Below are 25,292 nucleotides of genomic sequence, written 5' to 3'. Positions count from 1 at the left end.
TCCTACAGCAGGATTGATACACGCTCCTCTGGATCAGCAGCCCCAGAGACATGCTCCGACCTACAACTGTCTGTCATAAATGTTCACAGAAAAATAGATAATGCTGCAGGCAGGCAGCATAGAGAAGAAAAATACATGTATAGAACTGATAATTGAGTGCATGGTGCAAGAATGACTGCAATTAATGTATTATTGAATGTGATGAATGACACAGCTTTGTAGAATCAAAACATCAACAGCCTCTGCTCAACAAAAAATTATAATTTAGGGGGCTGCAGTTCGCAGAGATATTATGCTTATCACCCTCAAGGTAGTCAAGCAATGCACTCCCCAAGAGTCGTTCACAATCTAGTCCGGTTGCGGCCACAACTAGACCTCATTTCAAATGTATCAAGAAATTATCTTATTTGTATGCCTAGCAATCAACAAATGCACATTGTTTAAAGCACACTTTTACAAGTCTCAGTCACAAATGACAGCTCTAATAAGCCCCCTATGGTGAATGACATGTGAACTAGAGGCTTGTAGAAACATGACGACTCTTTCAAATGCTCTGTTCATCGTTCGCCGGTAGGGAGTCCTGCATGCATTACTGACTCAACTGAACGAAATGAGTCGAAAGATTTGTTCTTTTGACTGAACGAGTAGAGAAAAGACCCAAACTTCCCATCACTACAGCATGGGGCTATACCTTGTAGAGTGAGTCATCTATAGTTCATCATGCTAATGCTGAGTTGAGTAAAGGCTGTCAACACATCTTTCACATATTGTAATTAGGAGTAAAACGCTGTTTTCTACATAGTCTAAATCTGATACAAACACTAACAGCAACAGCTAAAACCTCTGCTCTGAATCAGGTGTGTCTGTGGCAATGCACTAAGATACATAAAAAAATGTTACCTTGAGGTGCTTTTTGTGTCAAAGGGATACCATTCTTTTCATATTTTTCTACTGTTCTTTGTGAATTGAAACTTTCCAGTTTTCACTTTTCGCTTGGCCTAAAATGGCTTTCTCCCGGGGTGCTCTGTCAAGGAGGACCATTGGCTGTGTGTCTGAGTGATGAGCGCAGCCCAGAGTAAGCGCTGTGTGGCCAGTCTTGGCTCTATGCTGGGCTGCATCTGTCTGACTTTAATCAGAGATATTGGGAAGGAGTGTGCCTGTCTGTGTACCCAGGCCCAGGCTTTAAAGACCTGACTAATAACACATGTCAGGACGACCTGGGTGACGACCAGCAAAATATATACCTTTAATGTAGCTACGTAGCTCTCTCCGTCCCTGTCTTTTCTTCTCTCCAAAGGTAATACGAACAAAAATTATTTAAAAGACGGGCAGAACTTTGAGTTCACTTAATTTCCCCATGACTCCTCGGCCATGCCGTTCTTAGACAGTAAAAGCATTAGGTGCTTTTGCTGGTAGCTACCAGACAAAAGGAAGTATACGAATCAAATTTTATTTGTCACATACATGTGTTTAGCAGATGTTATTGCTGGTGTAGCAAAATGCTTTTTTCTCTAGCTCCAACAAGCTCCAAGTAATACCTAAAAAGTAATATCTAATAATTCCACAACAATACACACAAATCTAAAGTAAAATAATGGAATAAATTAAGAATATATAAATATTTGTGCGAGCAGTGTCAGAGCAGCATAGACTAAGATACAGTAGAACAGGATAGAATACAGAGTAATGCAAAGTATGTAAACATTATTAAAGTGACTACTGTTCCATTATTAAAGTGGCCAGTGATTTCAAGTCTATGTATATAGAGCAGCAGCCTCTAATGTGCTAGTGATGGCTATTTAACAGTCTTATGGCCTTGAGATAGAAGCTGTTTTTCAGACTCTCGGGTCCAGCTTTGATGCACCTGTACTGACCTCGCCTTCTGAATGATAACGAGGTGAACAGGCAGTGGCTTGGGTGGTTGTTGTCCTTGATGATATTTTTGACCTTTCTGTGACATCGGGTGCTGTAGGTGTCCTGGAGGGCAGGTAGTTTGCCCCCGGTGATGCGTTGGGCAGACCGCAACACTCTCTGGAGAGCTCTGCAGTTGTGGGTGGTGCAGTTGCCAAACCAGCGGGGATACAGCCCAACAGGAAGCTCACAATTGTGCATCTGTAAAAGTTTGTGAGGGTTTTAGGTGCCAAGCCAAATTTCTTCATCCTTCAGCCTTCTTCACCACACTGTCTGTGTAGGTTGACCATTTCAGTTTGTCAGTGATGTGTACGCCAAGGAACTTGAAGCTTTGGTCGGCTGTCAGGAAGTCCAGGACCCAGTTGCACAGGGTGGATTCACACCGAGGGCCTTGAGCTTAATGATGCGCTTGGAGGGTACTATGGTGTTGAATGCTGAGCTATGAACAGCATTCTTACATATGTATTCCTTTTGTCCAGATGGGATAGGGCAGTGTGCAGTGCGATGATGATTGCATTGTCTGTGGATCTATTGGGGCGGTAAGGAAATTTAAGTGGGTCTAGGGCAGTGGTCGCCAACCAGTCGAAGTCAACAAACGATAAAGGCTTGCGCTCCTTTTTTAAAAATCGTGTTGAGCTGTTGCCAGTAGGTGCACTTGATTCAAAAGTCCTGCGCACCGGGTAAGCAAAGTGTTGCCATGAGACAAACTCCGCCTATCCGGCGGACCGACAAATCTGTGACTAAATCGAGTGCACCTACTGAGCTGCCCAGTCAGATAGCTCAAATCACCGTGGCTACAGAGCTTCCATGACCCTGGCCACAGCCACGTTTAATAGGCTACTAGCCTACGTAAGATTTAATCACTTTTAAAACCATGACCACAGAGAGACTGTCAACGAATACAGCAAATAGCTGCTGTTTTTATGAGTGAGTTCATGTTTAAGTTTATGTTCAGCACTGTCACTGTTTTTATTCAACACTATTACAAAACGCGCTTCTCCGTACTTCCGCTTGGGCTATAGCTGCAATGAATGAGTAGTATTGATAGCCCTGCGTTTTACTATTATTAGCAGCTCGACGTGTCGATTTTAATATTAAGGAATATTTAACTTTCTCTGGTCATAGGAACAACATGAATTTGTGCATGAGGCAGATGCGGTGCGACTCGAGTTTCACCATCAGGTGGAAGATGGTGTCCCCTCTCCCTGGTCAGTTTCACCAGAGGAAAGAAAGGAGAGAGCAGGGACCGTGAGAGGCGGTTGGGAAAGATTGTGTTGAACAGTAGGGCATCTTTCTAGAGCTCCGACTTTTCGACCTGAAGATCACTGACGTCGTGATTTGACCTCATTGACCATCAGATGCAGGTACCATCAATCCAGTAAAATAAAAAAGCTAATTATTTCAATTCATGCTCCACAGTGCCTCACAAGTGTTAAAACAACTGATCTATTTTGCTATCAAAGCTCAAGTTTTTAAATATATTATTGTCTGATTAACAATATTGGCAGGCCGATCATATAGCAATATGCTGTGATAATGTATTAGGCCAACTGCCCAAACCTCATTCCTACAAAACTGTTAGTGTCAGGTTCATTTAAAATAAAAAAAAATCTGAGCAGTAGATCTCAGCTTGCTTTTTGACTGTGAAAGTGATCTTGACTCAGAAAAGGTTGGTGATCACTGGTCTAGGGTGCCAGGTAAGGTAGAGGTGATATAATCCTTGACTAGTCTCTCAAAGTGAGTGCTATGGGGCGATAGTCATTTACTTCAGTTACCTTTGCTTTCTTGGGTACAGAAATCAAAGGGGGACAGCAGACTGATAGGGAGAGATTGAATATGGCCGGAAACACTCCAGCGCATGCTCTGAGGATGCGGCTAGGGATGCCGTCTGAGCCGGCAGCCTTGCAAGGGTTAATATGCTTAAATGTCTTACTCACGACGGCCACGGAAAAGGAGAGCCCACAGTCCTTAGTAGTGGGCCGCGTCAGTGGCACTGTGCAATCCTCAATGCAGGCGAAGAAGGTGTTTAGCTTGTCTGGAAGCAAGACGTTGGTGTCCGCGATGTGACTGATTTTCCCTTTGTAGTCCGTGATTGTCTCTAGACCCTGCCACATACGTCTCATGTCTGAGCCGTTGAATTGCAACTCCACTTTGTCTGTATACTTACGTTTTGATTGCTTTATGGCGGGATTAACAACACTGTTTTCGGCCATATTCCCTGTCACCTTGTCATGTTTAAATGCGATGTTTCGGGCTTTCAGTTTTGTGCAAAGGCTGCCATCTATCCAAGGTCTCTGGTTAGGGTAGGTTTAATAGTCACAGTGGGTACAACATCTCCTATACACTTCCTGAAAAACACAGTCGTCGATGTTATTCTCGGAGGCTACTCGGAACATATCCCAGTCCGTGTGATAAAAACAATCTTGAAGCATGGATTCCGATTGGTCAGACCAGCATTGAATAATCCTCAGCACGGGTACTTCTTTTTGAGTTTCTGCCTATAGGAAGGCAGGAGCAAAATGGAGTTGTGATCACATTTGTCGAAGGGAGGGTGGGGAAGGGCCTTGTAGGCATCCCGGAAGTTGGAGTAGCAGTGGTTGAGTGTTTTTACAGCGCGAGTACTACAGTCAATGTGTTGATGGAACTTCAGTAGCGTGTTTCTTAAATTTGCTTCGTTAAAATCCCCAGGTACAATAAATGCGGCTTCGGAAGCGGTGGGTGGTGTGCGCGCCTCCTGAGTTGGTCTAGTAGTCCACTTCGAGTACCTCTCCTCCACCGGCGGTGTTTTGGGTCAGCCTCTGGAATCAGATCAATTGCCCTGGGGGGTACGAACAAAGGATCCGATTTGGGAAAGTTGTATTTCTGGTCATAATGCTGGTAATGCTGGTGAGTTACCGCCGTTGTGATATCCAATGTTCTTCCCGACTGTATGTAATAACACAAAACATTTTCTGGGGTAATAATGTAAGAAATAACACACAAAAAACGAAATACTGCAGAGTTTCCTAAAAGCTAGAAGCACGGCAGCCCTATCTGTCGGTGCCATTTTCTGTAGTATATTGCAGGTGCAGCAGATTCAACAGTGTTTTTACTCTTAACGTTGATTTCCTGGATCAACAGAATTTCGTTTAGGGCTTACACAGATGAGATGGGGAGTTTGCTGTGAAATGCCAGGCTGTAATTAGTTTGATGTAATGCCACTCCTCTCTCCTCACCCACCACTCTCTGTGTGATTGCATTAGCGAGAAGGTACCTCAGTGTGAGAAGCAGCCTCGGTGCAACGCTGGGTAGCTTATTTGATTGTGTGTGTGTGTGTACAGTATGTCTGTGTGTGTGGTATCGTTTAGTTTTACTTCGTTTTCTTTATGTGATTAGGCTGTATATGTGTGTGTGTGTATGCGTTTGAATGAGTGTGTGTGTGTGTGTATGTGAGTGTGGGTGAGTGTGTGCATGCATGATACTGGGTGTTCTTATGAGTGAGCATCACAGCCACTAATTTAAATGAAAGCGATAACAACAACATATTTGGCTGTAATTATGATAGATTGTGGAGTGCGGAATTAATGAGGGGGCGTATGTTTTCATCTGCAAAAATAATTAACCATGGGGGCTAAAGTAATGGGGGAAACAATAACCCAGGTAGTTACAAACAGTCCCTAAAGAGACATGTTGTTTGCATACACGCAGCTTACATTGTGATCACGGTTCACAATCAAACATAACTGTTCACTGAGAAACCTTGACCAGGCAGCAGCTCTGAGGCTTGTGCACCACAGCACTGAATATCAATCATAGGTGATGTATACAGGTTAGGAATGCTAGGCAGGAAGAGTTAGGCTCTATTCAGACAGTGTAGGGCCAGGTAATTAGTGAACAAACTGGGAAACATCCCTAGACCTAGATACCACAATGCAACATCCCTAGACCTATATACCACAATGCAACATCCCTAGACCTATATACCACAATGCAACATCCCTAGACACCACAATGCAACATCCCTAGACCTAGATAACACAATGCAACATCCCTAGACCTAGATACCACAATGCAACATCCCTAGACCTAGATAACACAATGCAACATCCCTAGACCTAGATACCACAATGCAACATCCCTAGACCTAGATACCACAATGCAACATCCCTAGACCTAGATACCACATTGCTACATCCCTAGACCTAGATACCACAATGCAACATCCCTAGACCTAGATAACACAATGCAGCAGATTGAAATGGCACAGCTGACTCCCATATAAAGCTTTTCCTTACAATTACTTTTACTCTCTCAATTCAATTTAAGGGCTTTACTTTCTCTCTCTCATCTCTCTCTTCCACTCATCTCTCTCTCTCTCTCTCTCTCTCTCTCTCTCTCCCTCTCTCGACAGGCTAGTGCTTTTGCTGTTTGTAAGGCCTACTCATCTTGTTGGCAGACAAAAAGTAGGTTAAATGTGGACAGTTCCAACATCTGTCTGTCTTCATTAACTTGTAGCCTACTTCTTAGCTGAAATGACTGTGATAAGGACCCAATCACATGACGGGCATTGGCTATATCTGAGACAGCCATGTGAGTGATTGGTGCTTTGGAGCACGGCAGCCGGGAGAAGGGAATTATAATCATTACATTCAGCCCAAGGGCACAACGGCCATTTTGGCCGCAAAAGGCATGGATTTTTAGTGGGCATTACAGCCACACAAGGGGATGCCGGAAAATCCGAGGCCTAGTGAGAATATTGTCAAGTGCTTGTCAAGTTGTGAATGAAAGACTGATGAAGTGTGTGCAGCTTGAGACTTCATCATTACAGTTCCATCATGCAGCCTTAGAATGTATTAAAAATATAAACATATAGCCCGATGTTTGTATCACAACTAAAGATGCAAAAAATAACTCTAAATTAAGCATATAGGAAGAACAGATTCTTTGTTAACATCCTTTGAAATCGTTCAGAGAAAATATCCTTTCTATTTCATTAAGCTATGTTCAATTGTATTCTTCATACTATAAAATAATAATACAAAAATAATGCCATGGAATTCTAAGCAAATCTGGTCTGCTAAAATAACTAGTGTAGCCCACAGCCATATGGAATAGCCATAATGTAACAACTGTCTTCAAAAATGGACCAAGGCGCAGCGGGAATGTGGATACTCATAGTTTTTTTAATAAACTTAAGTAAAGCATCCACAGGCAAAAACAATAAACGATACTCACGAAGACAGGAACAGTTTTGCAGGCACACAACATGCAGTGCAAAAACAACTACCCACAACCCCAAAGAAAAACACACACTACTATATAGGACTCCCAATCAAAGGCAACTCAACACACCTGCCTTCAATTGGGAGTCCAATCACCCACACAACATTTAACACACACAAACCCCCTGCCACATCCTGACCAAAACTAACACAATTACGCCCTCTGCTGGTCAGGACGTGACAGTACCCCCCCTCAAGGTGCAGACCCCGGAATGCACCTAAAAGAAAAAACAAACCCCCAAACAAAAAAATATCCCCCTAAACAATAAGGGAGGGAAGGGAGGGTGGCTGCCGTCACCGACGGCACTGTGCTCCACCTTCGGCGTCGCCCATTTCGGTGGCGCCGATAGCTGCGCCGGGCAGACGGGCCACTCGGGCTGACCCTGGCAGACGGACCACTCTGGCTGGGCCGGAAGACATGCGGGCCACTTGGGCTGGGCCGGAGGACAGGCGGGCCACTCGGGCTGGGCCGGAGGACAGGCGGGCCACTCGGGCTGGGCCGGAGGACAGGCGGGCCACTCGGGCTGGGCCGGAGGACAGGCGGGCTGGGCCGGAGGACAGGCGGGGCACCCTGGCAGATCCGGGCAGGCGGGGCACCCTGGCAGATCCGGGCAGGTGGGCCACTCTGGCAGCTCCGGGCATGCGGGCCACTCTGGCAGCTCCGGGCAGTCGGGCCACTCTGGCATCTCCGGGCAGTCGGGCCACTCTGGCATCTCCGGGCAGACGGGCCACTCTGGCATCTCCGGGCAGACGGGCCACTCTGGCAGCTCCTGACTAGTGGGTGGCTCTGGCGACTCCTGACTGGCGGGCGGCTCTGGCGACTCCTGACTGGCGGGCAGCTCTGGCGACCCATGACTGGCGGGCAGCTCTGGCGACCCATGACTGGCGGGCGGCTCTAGCGACTCATGACTGGCGGGCAGCTCTGGCGACTCATGACTGGCGGGCAGCTCTGGCGACTCATGACTGGCGGACAGCTCTGGCGACTCTTGACTGGCGAGGCTGGGCTGACGCGCTAGACGCCTGATGCGTGGGGCTGGTACCGGACGTGCCAGCCTGGAGACACGCACCTCCATGCTAGTGCGTATAGCGGGAAACACCGGACCGTAGAGGCGCACTGGCGGTCTTGAGCGCAGGGTTGGCATCACCCCTTCAGGCTCGATGCCTACTTCGCCCTGGCACATGCGGGGCGCTGATACTGTGCCTACCGGCCTGAAAATCCCAGGCCTCACTACAGCCCCAACCCCAAAGCACGGGACCTGTCCAGTCTGTTTCAGCCTAAACAGGGTACGGGGAGCTGGCCTGGGGCTCCCTTCTCGCCCCGCCAAACAGCCCTTATGCCCCCCCAAAAAAAATTATTGGGGCTGCCTCTCGGGTTCCCTTAGCTCCCTTAACTTGTCCTCCCAGAATCTTCGCTCCCTCTGCCAAGTCCATCCATCCACGCTGTTCTCCTGTGGCTCCCTCCTCTTCCGCTGCTTGGTCCTTTTGTGGAGGGTAGTTCTGTAACACCTGTCTTCAAAAATGGACCAAGGCGCAGCGGGAATGTGGATACTCATAGTTTTTTAAATAAACTTATGTAAAGCATCCACAGGCAAAAACAATAAACGATACTCACGAAGACAGGAACAGTTTTGCAGGCACACAACATGCAGTGCAAAAACAACTACCCACAACCCCAAAGAAAAACACACACTACTATATAGGACTCCCAATCAAAGGCAACTCAACCAACCTGCCTTCAATTGGGAGTCCAATCACCCACACAACATTTAACACACACAAACCCACTGCCACATCCTGACCAAAACTAACACAATTACGACCTCTGCTGGTCAGGACGTGACACATATCAGGGCCTAACATAAGGACAACTCAGAGTATGCTATTCTGTTCTTCTGAAATAGACTACATTTTCTTCATATCATGTTTCTTTAGAACGGTCTACAATAAATGCATTTATTTTAATGGTGTAGACTGTATTAAATGGATTTATTATACTTTTTGAAATGTAGATGTTCCAAAGGTCTGCATCAGTGGTTTGTAGGCTATGTGTGGAAGCCAGGAGATGCTAAACATGTTTATATTCATTAATGGTCAATTACCGTGAGACCAGCAGTTATTTTCTTGACAATCGCCGGCCCTACTCATCAGACCATAGAATCTTTTGCCTATGATCTCAGTCTTTCACATACTTTTTTGCAAACTCCAGTCGTGCTGATATGTGCCTTTTTCTCAGGAGCAGCTTCCCTCTGGTCACTCTCCTATAAAGCCCAGATTGGTGAAGTACTGTATAGACTGGTATCCTGACAGGTTCTCCCATCTCTGCCAAGGAACTCTGTAGTTCTGTCAGAGTGGTCACTGGGTTCTTGGTCACCTCACTGACCAATGTCCTTCTTGCCCGGTGGCTCAGTTTGGGCAGTCGGCCAGCTCTAGGAAGAGTCTGGGTAGTTACGTACATTTTTTGGAAACTTGGAAACTCTCTTGGAAACTTTAACACTAGAAATTGTTTTCCCCAGATATATACCTCATCACAATTATCTGTGATATCTGTGATCTACGGACAGTTCCTTGGACGTGGTTTAGTTTCTGCTCTGACATGCTCTGTCAACTGCGGGACCTTATATAGTCAGATGTGTTTCTTTCAAAATCATGTCCAAACAATTGGATCCAGTCAAGTAGTAGTGACATCTCAAGGATGATCAAAAGAAATTGCATGCACCTGAGCTCAATTTAGAGTGTCATAGCAAAGGGGTGTGAATACTTATGTAAATTAGATATTTCTGTATGCAATTTTCAATACATTTGCAAAAAAATCTAAAAACATGTTTTCATTATGGGGTATTGTGTGTAGATAGGTGGAAAAAAAATATGTAATCAATTTTGAATTCAGGCTGAAACACAACAAAATGTGGAATAAGTCATGGGGTATGAACACTTTCTGAAAGCACGGTATGCAATACTTGCTCACAACAGTAATGACACATGCTTGTGCTGGACACAACAACAGACATATCAAACACACACAGGCACATACTCACAAAGATGTGTTCACATACCAATAATGAATGGCCTTGTTGCCAATAACAACCTTGCTGGCTGTATAGCAACACGCACCAACACATTCCACCCCATCCCAGAATAGGTTATGAATAAAGGGAATACAAGATCAGATGATGTAAATATTAGCATATGCAGATTAGGACTAGGAAGTATTCAAATGTCTAAAATATGAAGATCTGAATTCTTCTGAAAGTTGAGACATTGGAGACCTTGAAGATTGGAGACCTCTTTTCCTCACTTCTCCCCTTCAATCATGTAGCACATACAGTTTCAGTTAAGACTTAAAAGACGGTTGGTGGTTCTCCCATGTTGCCATCTTCCTGAGGTAATTGCTGTTTCCTGGTGTCTGTGATAGCTCAGGCAGCCTGACTGAGGAGCTAAATGACAGCCTTGAGGTAACCCAAGCAGCACCGTCTATATACAGTCAACAGTTTGGACACACCTAATCATTCAAGGTTTTCCTTTGGTTTTACTATGTTCTACATTGTAGAATAACAGTGAAGACATCAAAACTATGAACTAACACATATGGAATCATGTAGTAACCAAAAAAGTATTAACTTCTCTAGGGCCAGTGGGACGATTTCGTCCCACCTACGTAACAGCCAGTGGAATCCCGTGGCGCGTTATTCAAATACCTTAGAAATGCTATTACTTCAATTTCTCAAACATATGACTATTTTACACCATTTTAACCTGTTAGGGCTAGGGGGCAGTATTGACACGGCCGGATAAAAAACGTACCCGATTTAATCTGGTTACTACTCCTGCCCAGTAACTAGAATATGCATATAATTATTGGCTTTGGATAGAAAACACCCTAAAGTTTCTAAAACTGTTTGAATGGTGTCTGTGAGTATAACAGAACTCATATGGCAGGCAAAAACCTGAACATCCTAAAATGTGAATTTTTTTCACACAACAATGCAACTGATGTCTAAATGTCTATTTCTCTGCCATAAGCCGCCTCCAACGTAATTTTTGAGAATTTGGCAGTACGTCCAAATGGCTTCACAACCACAGACCACATGTATGGCGTCATGTGGGTGAGGTGTTTGCTGATGTCAACGTTATGAACAGAGTGCCCCATGGTGGTGGTGGAGTTATGGTACTGGCAGGTATAAGCTATGGACAACGAATACATTTGCATTTTATTGATCGCAATTTGAATGCACAGAGATACCGTGACAAGATCCTGAGGCCCATTTCTGTGCCATTCATCCACGGCCATCACCTCAGTTCTTCCATGGCCTGCATACTCACGAAACATGTCACCCATTAAACATGTCACCCATTGAGCACGCTTGGGATGCTCTGGATTGATGTGTACAACAGCGTGTTCCAGTTCCCGCCAATATCCAGCAACTTCACACTGCTATTGAAGAGGAGTGGCACAACATTCTACAGGCCACAATCAACAGCCTGATTAACTCTATGCAAAGGAGATGTGCTGCGCTACATGAGGCAAATAGTGGTCACACCAGATACTGGTTTTTCCTACCTTTCTTTTTAGGTATCTGTGACCAACAGATGCATATTTGTATTGCCAGTCATGTGAAATCCATAAATTAGGACCACATTAATTTATTTAAATGAACTGATTTCCTTATATAAACTGTAACTCATAAAAATCTTGAAATTGTTGCATGTTGCATTTATATTTTTGTTCAGTATAATAAGAAAAAGCTGATATCAAAGGAAGCCCAGATTCACAGTACTCCTTTATGCTCCCCGATATAAGTGATCTGAATATGTCAATACATTGTGAACATCTGGCACTGGCAAATGGAAACAGGTCTCGACTGACAATAGCTGGTTCAAAACCTCTCACAGGGAGGCTGCTTAGTTATAAAACCGGTAACACTTTACTTGAAGTATACGTCATAACAGTACCATAATATATTGTCGTAAACGTGACATAATAAATGTAATGAGACTGAATTTCATGTGACAGGACAGTGAAACAAAAATCAGCATGCAGCACATGCATTAGGAGAGTATGAGGAGAATAGAAAAATATTCCATGCATGTTTTCTCATTATAGCTTTCAGAAATGTAGTCTCTTGTTGTCCTGCTTCGCATGTTCAGCTAAAGTTGCCTTTTACTTCCATTATGCTAAGTTGATGTATCTCCTTTGTGGCTGTTGGAGCCTATTTGGAGTCATTAAGGAAGGCTCACGGGGGCAGGCATCATTATCAGTGTGTTTATTCACAGCAAGTCAGATGTCTGAAAGGACACAACTGTTCCTGTGTGTCACTCTAGGCCTATTATAGGAAGTACTTTCTCCTTCTAACCACTGCTTCTAGCCACTGCTTCTAGCCACTGCTTCTAACCACTGCTTCTAGCCACTGCTTCTAACCACTGCTTCTAACCACTGCTTCTAGCCACTGCTTCTAACCATTGCTTCTAACCACTGCTTCTAGCCACTGCTTCTAGCCACTGCTTCTAACCACTGCTTCTAGCCACTGCTTCTAACCACTGATTCTAACCACTGTTGGTACATGTACTGTATCTAGGAGAGTGCTGTGATATTTCCTAACATATTAGCTATCTATGGTTTGTCACCACAGTTAGCTGCACATATTTATTTCTATAAACATCAGAGAGACAGGTTTCAGCCAACAGATCCTTTCAGATCCTACACCTCTGGAGTAGTTTGCTGTGTTTTTGTGTCAAAGCAAAAATTGCATTATACTGGTGTACTGTATGATTCCCTAAACCATCCACACTAACAATACAAAAGAAGGGAAACTATTTAAGTTGCATCAAACTCTTTGTTGGATGGAGGGGGTGTGTGTCTACTGGCCTCTCCACTTCCTGCTAGTGGGATACAAATCAGCTGGGCTAAAAGCAGGGCTCCTTTTGGCTGATTGGTGCATAATTGAATGGCTTCTGCGGACATTTTTCAAGGCTAACTCTATAATCATTTTAATTTAACTGTGACTCAGGGTGCAGGCCTAATCAGAGAAGTCAAAGACTCTGTGAAGCCAAGAGCTCTGTGGCTGCAGAACCCACTCAGCAGTAAGAGAGGGGAGCTTAATCTAGCGCTCTGCTACAGGCTATGGGGAGAACAATAACAGAACAATATCATTATGCTGTGAGCGGAATGTTAGATGCTGCAAAAACTGTTTCCTTTTTGTATGTTGCTTTGATACTTATATCTGTATCATGCTATGAAACGTGAACAATGCATGCTTTGCCAGTTAGGACCAATGACATGGGCCTGTCAAGTGAGTGTTCATGTTTTTTTTTTCCCAGCTTGATTTTAGTTGGGACGAACTGAAATGACTGCATTACTAACCAGCCTTTTTCCTCTGTTTGAGACTAACATAGGCTGATGCTCAACAGTGGGTCTCTCTCTCTTAGTCTTTCTCTCGGTGTCTGGCAGCCCACAGGCAGTGTCATTTCCACTCTTTGAATGCCAGTTACGGTGACGTGCCACTGAGCTTTCGCTGCGACTTCATGAAAACCCCAGCTGCATCTGAGTGTCACACCGTCACACCATCCATCGGTCCCCGTTGCTCCAGGATGTCACCCCCAACCGCCCGCCTGCCATCAACCTTCTCCTTACTTATCCTCTGTTTCCATAGCAACGTCAGCCTGTGCCCATGATGACTGTTTGTCTCGATCTAAAGCAATCTAAATCTCTTAGAGTTGAAACGAACCCCCACAATGCCAAAACTCAACACTCTGCTGCATATACATGTTCACCTATGGGGAACTTAAGGGGGATGTACAGTATGTGCTTTGGCAAAGAAAAGTGCTCACTGCTTACTGACATTTATGTCAGCCTGTGTAACAGGACAGTTCCTTGAGTGTCTTGTCACAAATAACAGAAGGTAAAATAACGAAGAGTGTCTTCTAAATCAACTTCCTGAGCATTATATGCTACGTTTTACATTGCTAAAAGCATTAGGGAATTACATTTAGAGTTAGTGGTCTATTTAATGTGTTTTGAGTTTCCACTTCCTCAGGTGTTGAACCCCAAATTAATTGGACTATGATATTAGTTAGTGCACATAAAGATGTATGTAATTCATCTCTATTGAACACAAAAAAAGGTAATTCTGGAGTCCTATATTGACAGTAAAAGAACAACTATAGTCTATTGTTAACCGACAATTCATGACAACCACTGGATTAGGATGCCCATCAAAATATCTTGAATTATGCATTCCTGCTTGGACATGTTAAATGGAGCAACTTTTTTCTGTAATACCTTAGCAGTCTATTGATTATAGCAGTCTATTGATTATAAAGGTCCAGTGCAGCCAAAAACAATATTCTCCTGGGTTTTATATATATATATACACTGAGCGTACAAAACATTAGGAACACCTTCCTCATATTGAGTTACAACCCCTTTTTCCCTTAGAACGGCCTCAACTTGTCAGGGCATGGACTATAAGGTGTTGAAAGCATTCCACAAGGATGCTGGCCGATGTTGACTCCAACGCTTCCACAGTTGTGTCAAAGTTGGCTGGATGTCCTTTGGGTGGTGGACCATTCTTGATGCACACGGGAAACTGTTGAGCATGAAAAACCCTGCAGCTTTGCAGTTCTTGACACACTCAAACCAGTTGGCAGTGCGCCTGGCATCTACACTGATTGAGGTGGATTTAACATCGATAAGGGACCATAGCAACACCTGGATTCACCTGGTCAGTCTATGTCATGGAAAGAGCAGGTATCCTTAATGTTTTGTACATTCAGTGAATTTCCACACTATAATGTCGGAATAATAGTGTGACATTGATTATAATACCCTTTTAGTGTAAGAGCTGTTGGAAAATACTGCCTGAAATTTCTGCTTGTTTTGGTGGGAGTGGGTTTTGGCCTTACATGGTGACATCATCATCATGCAGTAAATCAGTCAATATGTGCATATATTTCCTGACGTAGGCAGTTAAAGGGCTAACCGAGTGGTGCAGCGGTCTAAGCCACTGCATCTCAGTGCTAGAGGCGTCAATACAGACACCCTGGTTTGAATCACAACTGGCCATGATTGGGAGTCCCATAGGGCGGTGCACAATTGGCCCAGCGTCATCAGAGTTTGGCCGGTGTAGGCTGTCATTGTAAATAAGAATTTGTTCTTAACTGGCTTGCCTAGTTAAATAAATAAAAATAATAAACCAATAGGAAAGAGAGTTCCAAACCCCTCTGCCAACAACAGCCAATTTTCAGTTTTCCCTTCCTGTCACGTCCTGACCAGTAAAAGGGGTTATTTGTCATTGTAGTTTGGTCAGGGCGTGGCAGGGGGTGTTTGTTTTGTGTGTTTCGGTGTTTTTGGGTTTAGGTTCTATGTTATCTATTTCTATGTTTATATCTAGTTTTCTATTTCTATGTGGGTTTTTGGTAATGACCTCCAATTAGAGGCAGCTGGTTGTCATTGATTCTAATTGGAGGCCATATTTAGCTGTGTTTGTTTCACTTGTGTTTTGTGGGTGGTTGTTTTCCTGTATAGCCTGTATTGCCTTACGGAAACGGTTTCGTCATTTGTTTATTTAGTTTAAGTGTTTTCTTTAAATAAATTAAGAAGATGAGCACTTTACCCGCTGTGCCTTGGTCCAATCCTTACGACAGAATCACCCACCAAACAAGGACCAAGTAGCGGGGATTGGAGCACCGAGGAGAAGAATGGAAGTGGAAGGCAGAACGACGTTTCTGGGAGAGGAAAATAAGGGACCTACATGAGGCCGAGAGGCATCCCCCCCAAAAAAGTTGGGCACACGGGGAGTTTGGCAGAGTCAGGTTGGAGACCTGAGTCAACTCCCCGTGCTTATTATGGGGAGCGACGGATCAAGCAAGCACCTTGTTACGCAGAAATGTGCACGGTGTCGACCATACGCACGCACAGTCCGGTGCGGCCAATAAGGGCTCCGCAGCGTTGCCTGGCGAGAGTTGGCCGGCAGCCAGGAAGAAGTGTGCCGGTACAACGGATCTGGTATCCAGTGCGTCCCCTCGGCCCAGTTTACCTTGCGCCTGCTCTACGGACGGCAGCCCTCATTCCCCAGCACAGCCCAGTTCGCCCTGTGCCAGCGCTCCGCCCGTGCCGGGCTACAGTGACCATCCAGCCAGGAAGGATTGTGCAGGCCGTGCGCTTCAGACCTCCAGTGCGCCTCCAAGACACGGTCTACCCTGTGCCTGCTCCGCGCACTCTACCTCCAGTGCGCCACCATAGGCCGGTAAGGCCGGTGCCTGCTGTGAGCACGCGGTCCGAAGTACGTCTCCCCAGTCCGGTGAGACCAGTTCCCGCGCCCTGAAGGAAGCCTCTAATGATGGTCAATGGTCCGACGTCTCCAGCAATAATCCATGGCATGAAGCCTCCAGTGATGATCCTTGGCCCGGAGCCTGTAGGGATGATCCAAGGCACGAAGCCTCCAGTGATGATCCATGGCCCGGAGCTTGTAGGGATGATCCATGGCACAAAGCCTCCAGTGATAACCCATGGCCCGGAGCCTCCAGTGATGATCCACGGCACAAAGCCTCCAGTGATTATCCATGACGCGGAACCAGTGGTGATGACCTATGGCACGGAGCCCGCAGCGAAGGTCCCCAGGCCGGAACCTACAGAGACGCTCTTCAGCGATGCTCCTCAGCCCTGAGCCTCCAGCGACGCTCCTCAGCCCTGAGCCTCCAGTGACGCTCCTCAGCCAGGAGCCGCCAGCGACGCTCCTCAGCCAGGAGTCTCCAAAGATGCCGCGCAGCCCAGAGTCTTCTGAAAGGGAGCTACGCCCAGAGCCAGAGCCACCTCCATAGTGGGAGGATTGGGAAGGGGGGGTGTAGCACAGGGACCGGGGCCACCCTCCCTTCCCTCCCTTTAAGTTTGTGGTTGTTTTTGTGGGGTTTTGTTTTTGAGGTGCATTCGGGGTCTGCACCTTTGGGGGGGGGGGGGAGCACTGTCACGTCCTGACCAGTAAAAGGGGTTATTTTCATTGTAGTTTGGCCAGGGCGTGGCAGGGGGTGTTTGTTTTGTGTGTTTTGGGGGTTAGGTTCTATGTTATCTATTTCTATGTTTATATCTAGTTTTCTATTTCTATGTTGTGTTTTTGGTAATGACCTCCAATTAGAGAGAGCTGGTTGTCGTTGGCTCTAATTGGAGGCCATATTTAGTTGTGTTTGTTTCACTTGTGTTTTGTGGGTGGTTGTTTTCCTGTATAGCCTGTGTTGCCTTACGGAACTGTTTCGTCGTTTGTTTATTTAGTTTAAGTGTTTTCTTTAAATAAATTAAAAAGATGAGCACTTTACCCGCTGCCCCTTAGTCTAATCCTTACGACGTCTATGACACTTCCATACTCAAACCCCTCCCAGACAGTCCCAGAAAAATGATTGCTTGAGAAATCACTCTTTTTGTTTATTTTTGACAATTTTATTGAAAACAATCACAGTAAGGTACTTAATTGATACCGAGAAAGGATTTGATAATAAGATAAAAACAGCTGCATTGGACATTTAATAAAGCACTATGAATTACTTTATAAGATGATTACTCATGATTTGGGTCCAACCAAATCATGAGCTTGTGCAACACAACTCTTAAAGTTAGTGACACATGGGGAAAATGTTAGTCTGGAGCCCTGTAATAGTAATTACCACCTACTGTAGGGTAGGTGTAGATTCAGGGGAAGCGAGTGTTGCAAAATACATTTTGAAATGTATATTATTCAATTATTGCACCCACACTGCTCGGGCGGGCAAACAAGCATCTGCGTTGCCAAGGGCTAAAATAGAAATCAGTTCTATTTGTGACCAGATCGCGCTGCAAGTCCTGCCTCTCCCATCTCCTCATTGGTTTATAGAAGCAGGTACCCACGTGCCATCTTGTCAATGGTTATACCCACGTGGGTGACTGAAAGATGAACGAGGTCGGTGGCGGTAAAACACCTAATTTATGAAAGGTGCAATCGCAATATAAAGTCCAGAGAAGAAAAAGCCTGGAAGGAGGAGAGATGACTAGAAACGATTCGGTTGACCGTTTTATGTGTGGATTAATTGGCGGAGTAGAGGACCTTGTGCATTTCAGGTAAAATAACAACTCAATGTTTATATCCCAGGACAAATTAGCTAGCAACAGCAAGCTAGCTAAATAGGACAAATTAGCTAGCAAGTGCAAGCTAGTTAGCTAAATTGCCATAAATATTTAATGCTTTTCGACCTGTCCCCAAATTAATATAATTGGTTGAGAGTTTGTTTTGATATTTTAACCTGCGTGTCGTGATTGCGTTTGGTGTGGGGGGACAAAATACATTTATGCACGATGGCGCACTTGCACAGCTGGTTTGGGTTCCGTGTGAGTCATTAACGTGGTGGCGCGCAGTGACGTAGGTTGGTGTAGCTAAATGCCAGGGCCGAATTCTTGTCCTAGTCCGCCCCTGAGTGTGCTCGCGGTATGCATAGAATACATCAGTATCAGTTCTTAGTAAAATATATGCACATAATAATTCCACCTCAGTTGGAGGGACAGCATACCATTTGTATAGTGATGCAACCTTATGTTTTATGCGCATAGTGATGTGCTGAGCTGGTACAGGTAGGTGATGTGGCTGTGGAGTCTCATTAGACTGAAGAGAATAGGCTGCCTGCTATAAGCCCTGGCAGCTGCCATCGTAGCTGCTCTCCAACACTAGCCAGCTTTGGCTGTCATCAAGCTGAGGACAGGCCTAAAAACACAGTGCAATAACACAGACCCAAATAGACTTGGACTGGCACTGCAGATCCAACACACTGAATGTGCTACTGCCATGATGGTACTGGGCATGCTCCCTGGGGCAGGGCAGGGAAACTACATACAGCAAGGCTGAGTTTGAGAGAGGAGACGGGAGAAGATGAACACGAATGGGATGTTTACAACACATGGACCCGCTGTGAACTTTGAATCTCTGTCATAAAGATCTGTGTTAAAGATCGCTCCGCCATTTCCTGGTTGCTAAAATTCTAATAGTTTCAGTTTCAGTTTCTGACAAAACAAGCAAGTATAGTGTAGAGAATCATTGAACCATCTATTTTCCATAACCACAAATATTGTTTTGTCAGCTGTTTGAAGCTGGTGTTCAAAACCAAAAGTAAAAGACGCAAAAACGAAACCTAAGAACGGGAGTCATTGAATTGGCCCACATAGACTTGTTTTCAATAAAAATGACAGATCTATAATGCCCTTTTCTATGTGCATTTGGTCATATTGCCCAAAAAGTTACATATTGCAGCTTTAACTCCCATATGTACTTTTAAAATGAAACAAAATGGCATACAGTATATACAGTATGTATACTGATTTGACATTTGCTTTCCTATTTATACAAATAAATGAGAATTACAATCTAAACATTTCAAGCTGTTTGCACGCTAAGCATCACAGCTTCCATCCACTGTCTACAAGTCATCAGAATGGGGGTCAGATAGCAATCAAACTAGTAGGTGATCCCTCCTTTCAGTGTGAACCACTCAGCTATAAATACAACCACAGAAAGACAACGCTTGAAATGCTGCGTAACTGCACTGCACCTCCCAATCCCCCCCACACACACACACACACACACACACACACACACACACACACACACACACACACACACACACACACACACACACACACACACACACACACACACACACACACAAGGAGCTACAGGGAGAGAGACATTGATAAGTGTGAAAGGCAGGCTAGATGTGGAGGCTTTCTGTGGTCTCGCTCTCTCCCTTATCCTGCTCAGCAGTAATTGCTTGTGTTAGATTTCAGGTTCTTTCTTCAGATCCTTTGAAGGGTGTTAATGGCTTTGTTTGGCATTAAGTGAAACGTCAATAGGTGACACATGCGCTAGATCCCATATTCTTTGTCACTGCCTACCAGTGGAGGCTGGTGGGAGGAGCTATAGGAAGACAGGTTCATTGTAATTGCTGTAATGGAATAAATGGAACTGTACAAAACACATCAAACATTTGGAAACCACGTTTGACTCCGTTCCATTTATTCAATTTCAGGCATTACAATGAGCCTGTCCTCCTATAGCTCCTCCCACCAGCCTCCACTTTTGCCTACGTTTCAGCTCCTTTTAGGGGTATATAAAAGGAGAGGTACTTATTCTGGTGCTTGATTGACTGAATCATGATGTTTTTTAACCCCATGTGTTAAAATATGTGTTTTTTTATATCCCTGAGTCACTATAGCACTCATGAACAACAGCTTCCTCGTGCCTGCTAGGCTGGTATTACAGTGTAAGAACATGCTGTACTGGGTGACTTGATGGCTTGTACAGCACCTAGTGTCTTGATGGTTTTGTGTAGAATATATTCCAGCGACTAACAGTAGAGCAGTAACCTTCATCACCACTTCTAATTTGCTACCCTCGGTGCCGAGGGCCCTCAGCGTCCCCATACCTCCGCTTGGTTGTGGTAAATGTCACACTGTGTGCTGCAGATGTGTGTAATGGAAGAGGGGAGTGCTGGGTCGGGTGTTTGTTCAGCAAATAGGTAATGCAGCTTTCTGTTCCAGCCGCTCACAGGAGTATTTACAGCTGTCCTTTAATAGAATCCTGCTTTAAAACACAGGAAGCTGATCAGCAGGCCTTTGAGCTAGGTTTTAAAACGATACATTTCACACTTTTAAATTGTTTTTATTTAACCTTTATTTAACTAGGCAAGTCAGTTAAGAACACATTATTATTTATAATGACTACCTACACCGGCCAAACCTGGACAACTCTGGGCCAATTGTGCACCGCCCTATGAGACTCCCATTCACGGCCGGTTGTGATGCGGCCACTTCTCCAAATGATATTTGCACAGGTTAGTTTATTTTCTGCTTTTCCTCCTGATTCGGCTGAGTGCATCCTCAGGACCAGTGAATACAAAATGTCATGTCAAGGAGGTAAGAAAGAAAATCTCCACATAGACCTGTCAGTGATTTTCTGTTCCCCTTTGTCATCGAGAGCAAGTTTAAAGTTCACCTACCTCACAAATTGGACGGGAGAATTATTTTTCCCCTGACATTTCACTTGAGATGTCACTAGGCCGTCTGCTCTTTTGAGAGGGATGACAGGACGACTGTTGGGTGCCCATCTCCAGTACCTCTCTGGACCCTTTTATCCCTTTTCGCTCTTCATTATATGCATGAAGACAGCCAGATAAAGACAGGTGTCTACTTTCTCTCAGGTGTTGAGTCAGTGACCTCTTGCTTTTCCTGCTATCCAGGCCATGAATAAAGTGGCAAGAAACACACTTGTTCTCTTTTCACCTTTCCTAATAGTATTATTGCAATAGCCAAACTTCCATATATTCCAAATCTCACAGGGTAATGTGAGACAATCATGATGGTACGGATGGCAGGTGAGAATGTGTATTATGTCAGATAGTAAGGATGACAAATCCCTTCGGCTTTGCAGTATGTGCCCCTGGAATACAGAATGTGTAATTCCCCCGAATATATACACCTCTTCTCAGTCCATGCCCACCCTTATACTCATTTCCTTACTTATGATGAGACAGGCAACCATTTGGTATCTCATTGCACTCCCACACCCCTCCCACACTGCAAAATAAACTCCTTATTATCTGGGGAAATAGACAGTGCGATCCTCTGTAAATTAAGAGTAAAAGTGACAAATCCCGGTGCATATTTCTGGGGCCTTATAAAACCCCACTGTCTTTAACATGAGTGCTCATTTACATATGAAAGAGTAGGCGTTTCCCAGGAGATCAACATCAAGAGCAAAGACATCAATTCAACCCTCACAGGCCTTGTGTAATTTTAGAAAAACAATCTGTGCATTACAGTCCACTGTGTTACCACCGGCACACGGCCGGTTACCACCGGCACACACGGCCGGTTTCCACCAGCACAAGGGCGATTTACCCCCGGCACACGGCCGGGTTACCACAGGCACACAGCAGGCTGAGATAAATGCTCTAGATTAAGATGCTCTGTGACAGTTGGCAGCTCATGGCCCTCCATTGTGGTGTGACATGGTTGACTGGGTCTTACTTCCACTGCCTCTCAGGGGGCAGCAGGGGCTGCTGGTAGGGCGGTGTGGGCAACGAGTCCGGGGTTGGGGCAAGGCCGGGTTGGGGCCGGGACTCCTCATGGAGATGTCATCCCATCCAGGCAGATTAGGGGAGTATAACACGGCAAACCCCTAATCCTTTATCTGACTGAGATTAAAGGAACATGACACAGCGCACCACCAAATCCTTTTAATCATCCAAATGTTCCTTCGTCTGTGTATGGCTATGCTGCGCTGGGACTGGGAGTCAGCTCCTGGGAACAATAAAGACTCCGGGGAGGAATTGTCTGAGAACATTGTTCTATCCTGAGGTCTCACAGGTCAAACTTATGATACTGACAAGCAGCTTTAGTCTCAGAAACACAGAGGAGTTATTCCAGTTGGGGCCAAGTCAATTAAACAGCAACACATAGTGTGTTTGAGGGATTGGAGACAGAACAGGGCCGTACAGACTATGTGTCTCATCACTGATGCTCTGTGGGGCTGACGTCTCTTTCTGGACTCATTAAAGACTGGGAGCAATTGGTCTGACTCTGATGATGACAGCGGGTTGTTGATAGTCCTAGTCCATCTTAATAATGTCTATGAGATGTCTTATTCATTTCAACCCCAATTATTAGATAAAGCACCCATTAAAAATGCTCACAAATTACATTCAATTGTCAGGGGGGAGTTCAAGGCAAATAATATTGTAATAGAAGTGTAGTTTAACAGAGAGAAATTGTACTCTTGTACACTATCATGTATCCATGGTCTTCGTGATGTTTCTATTCTATTTTCTGAACTGAAAGTATAGTTCAGAGATACAGTTGAAGTCGGAAGTTTACATACACCTTAGCCAAATACATTTAAACTCAGTTTTTCATAATTTCTGACATTTAATCCAAGTAAAAATTCCCTCTCTTAGGTCAGTTAGGATAACCACTTTATTTTAAGAATGTGAAATGTCAGAATAATAGTAGAGAGAATGATTTATTTCAGCTTTTATTTCTTTCATCACATTCCCAGTGGGTCAGACATTTACATACACTCAATTAGTATTTGGTAGCATTGCCTTTAAATTGTTTAACTTGGGTCAAACATTTTGGGTAGCCTTCCACAAGATTCTCACAATATGTTGGGTGAATTTTGGCCCATTCCTCCTGACAGAGCTGGTGTAACTGAGTCAGGTTTGTAGGCATCCTTGCTCGCACACACTTTTTCAGTTCTGCCCACAAATTGTCTATAGGATGGAGGTCAGGGCTATGTGATGGCAACTCCAAAACCTTGACTTTGTTGTCCTTAAGCCATTTTGCCACAACTTTGGAAGTATGCTTGGGGTCATTGTCCATTTGGAAGACCCATTTGCGACCAAGCTTTAACTTCCTGACTGATGTCTTGAGATGTTGCTCAATATATCCACGTAATTTTCCTCCCTCATGATACAATCTATTTTGTGAAGTGCACCAGTCCCTCCTGCAGCAAAGAACCCCCACAATATGATGCTGCCACCCCCGTGCTTCACGGTTGGGATGGTGTTCTTCGGCTTGCAAGCATCCCACCTTTTTCGTCCAAACATAACGATGGTCATTATGGCCAAACAATTCTATTTTTATTTCATCAGACCCGAGGACATTTCTCCAAAAAGTATGATCTTTGTCCCCATGTGTAGTTGCAAACCATAGTCTGGCTTTTTTATGGCGGTTTTGGAGCAGTGGCTTCTTCCTTGCTGAGGGGTCTTTCAGGTTATGTCGATATAGGACTCGTTTTTCTGTGGATATAGACACTTTTGTACCTGTTTCCTCCAGCATCTTCACAAGGTCCTTTGCTGTTGTTCTGGGATTGATTTGTACTTTTTACACCAAAGTATGTTCATCTCTAGGAGACAGAACGCATCTCCTTCCTGATGGGGAATGATGGCTGCATGGTCCCTTGGTGTTTATACTTGCGTACTATTGTTTGTACAGATGAACGTGGTACCTTCAGGCGTTTGGAAATTGCTCCAAAGGATGAACCAGACTTGTGGAGGTCAAATGATTTTTCAGAAGCTTCTAAAACCATGACATAATTGTCTGGAATCTTCCAAGCAGTTTAAAGGCACAGTCAACTTAGTGTATGTACACTTCTGACCCACTGGAATTGTGATAGAGTCAATTATAAGTGAAATAATCTGTCTGTAAACAATTGCTGGAAAGATTACTTGTGTCATGCACAAAGTACACTATAGTTTGTTAACAAGACATTTGTGGAGTGGTTGAAAAACACATTTTAATGACTCCAACCTAAGTGTATGTAAACTTCCGACTTCAACTGTACAGTATATGCAGCGTTGTTGTACAGTACAGGGGAAAGGTGCCCTCTTCAGGTTGTTGACCATACAACAGTTCATTGTATACTCATGTAGGATTGTATTGTGATGGGTGGGAAGGGAGATTAATGAAATGCAGGGGATGGAGGACTTGTGACCCAGTGCTTGAGAGCTGTGCCATGCTGCAGCAGCAGAAGCAGCAGCAGCTGTATGTCTGCCGTATTCTGGGAAGCTGGGGTGACATCAGATCAGACTGATGCCAAGGCATATTCCCAACTCTGGCCTGGCCCTACTATGCCACTATCCACTCTACTCTCAACGAATGGCTCTGAGAGTGTGTGGCTTACAGAATGTGTTTGTGTGACAGTCTTTCCTACTCTCACTTTCACTATCCCTTTCACAGACAAACAAAAACACAATGTTAAGCTAAACATGTTTGGGCATGCTGCCAGCATGATAAGACACATCTTCCACAGCCCCTCCACGCTTCCTTTGGAGAGTTGTACCTTGAGTTTACGGTAATTTTGTTTCCTGTTTCAAAACTTCCGGCCCTTCTGTTGGTTTATTCATGAAGAAACGGACGATAGGGGGAGGAGAAGAATGAAGGAGCGGACAAGAGGAAAACCTGCAAAGAAAGGATGAAAGAGCAAATCCAATCTGCCTCAATTTGACTATCAATCAGTCCAGCATGTCTTTGGGAGAGAGGCCCTTATTATAGTCCAAATGAACATTGACTGTTTTCTAATGGAATAATTCAGACGGCCTGTGTTTGTGTATGCC

At 44.6% G+C, this 25,292-nt stretch overlaps 1 protein-coding gene across 1 annotated transcript in view; it reads right to left on the bottom strand.

Annotated features, from left to right (window-relative positions):
• LOC106563218 (leucine-rich repeat transmembrane neuronal protein 4) overlaps positions 1-25,292 on the bottom strand; it is a 160,163-nt gene that overhangs the window by 20,610 nt on the left and 114,261 nt on the right. The gene's annotated exons all lie outside the window — the stretch shown is intronic.

The sequence above is a fragment of the Salmo salar genome, chromosome 11, assembly GCF_965601325.2.
Source record: "Salmo salar chromosome 11, fSalSal1, whole genome shotgun sequence".
Taxonomy (NCBI): Eukaryota; Metazoa; Chordata; class Actinopteri; order Salmoniformes; family Salmonidae; genus Salmo; species Salmo salar.
This window is presented reverse-complemented; position numbering and strand designations above follow the sequence as displayed.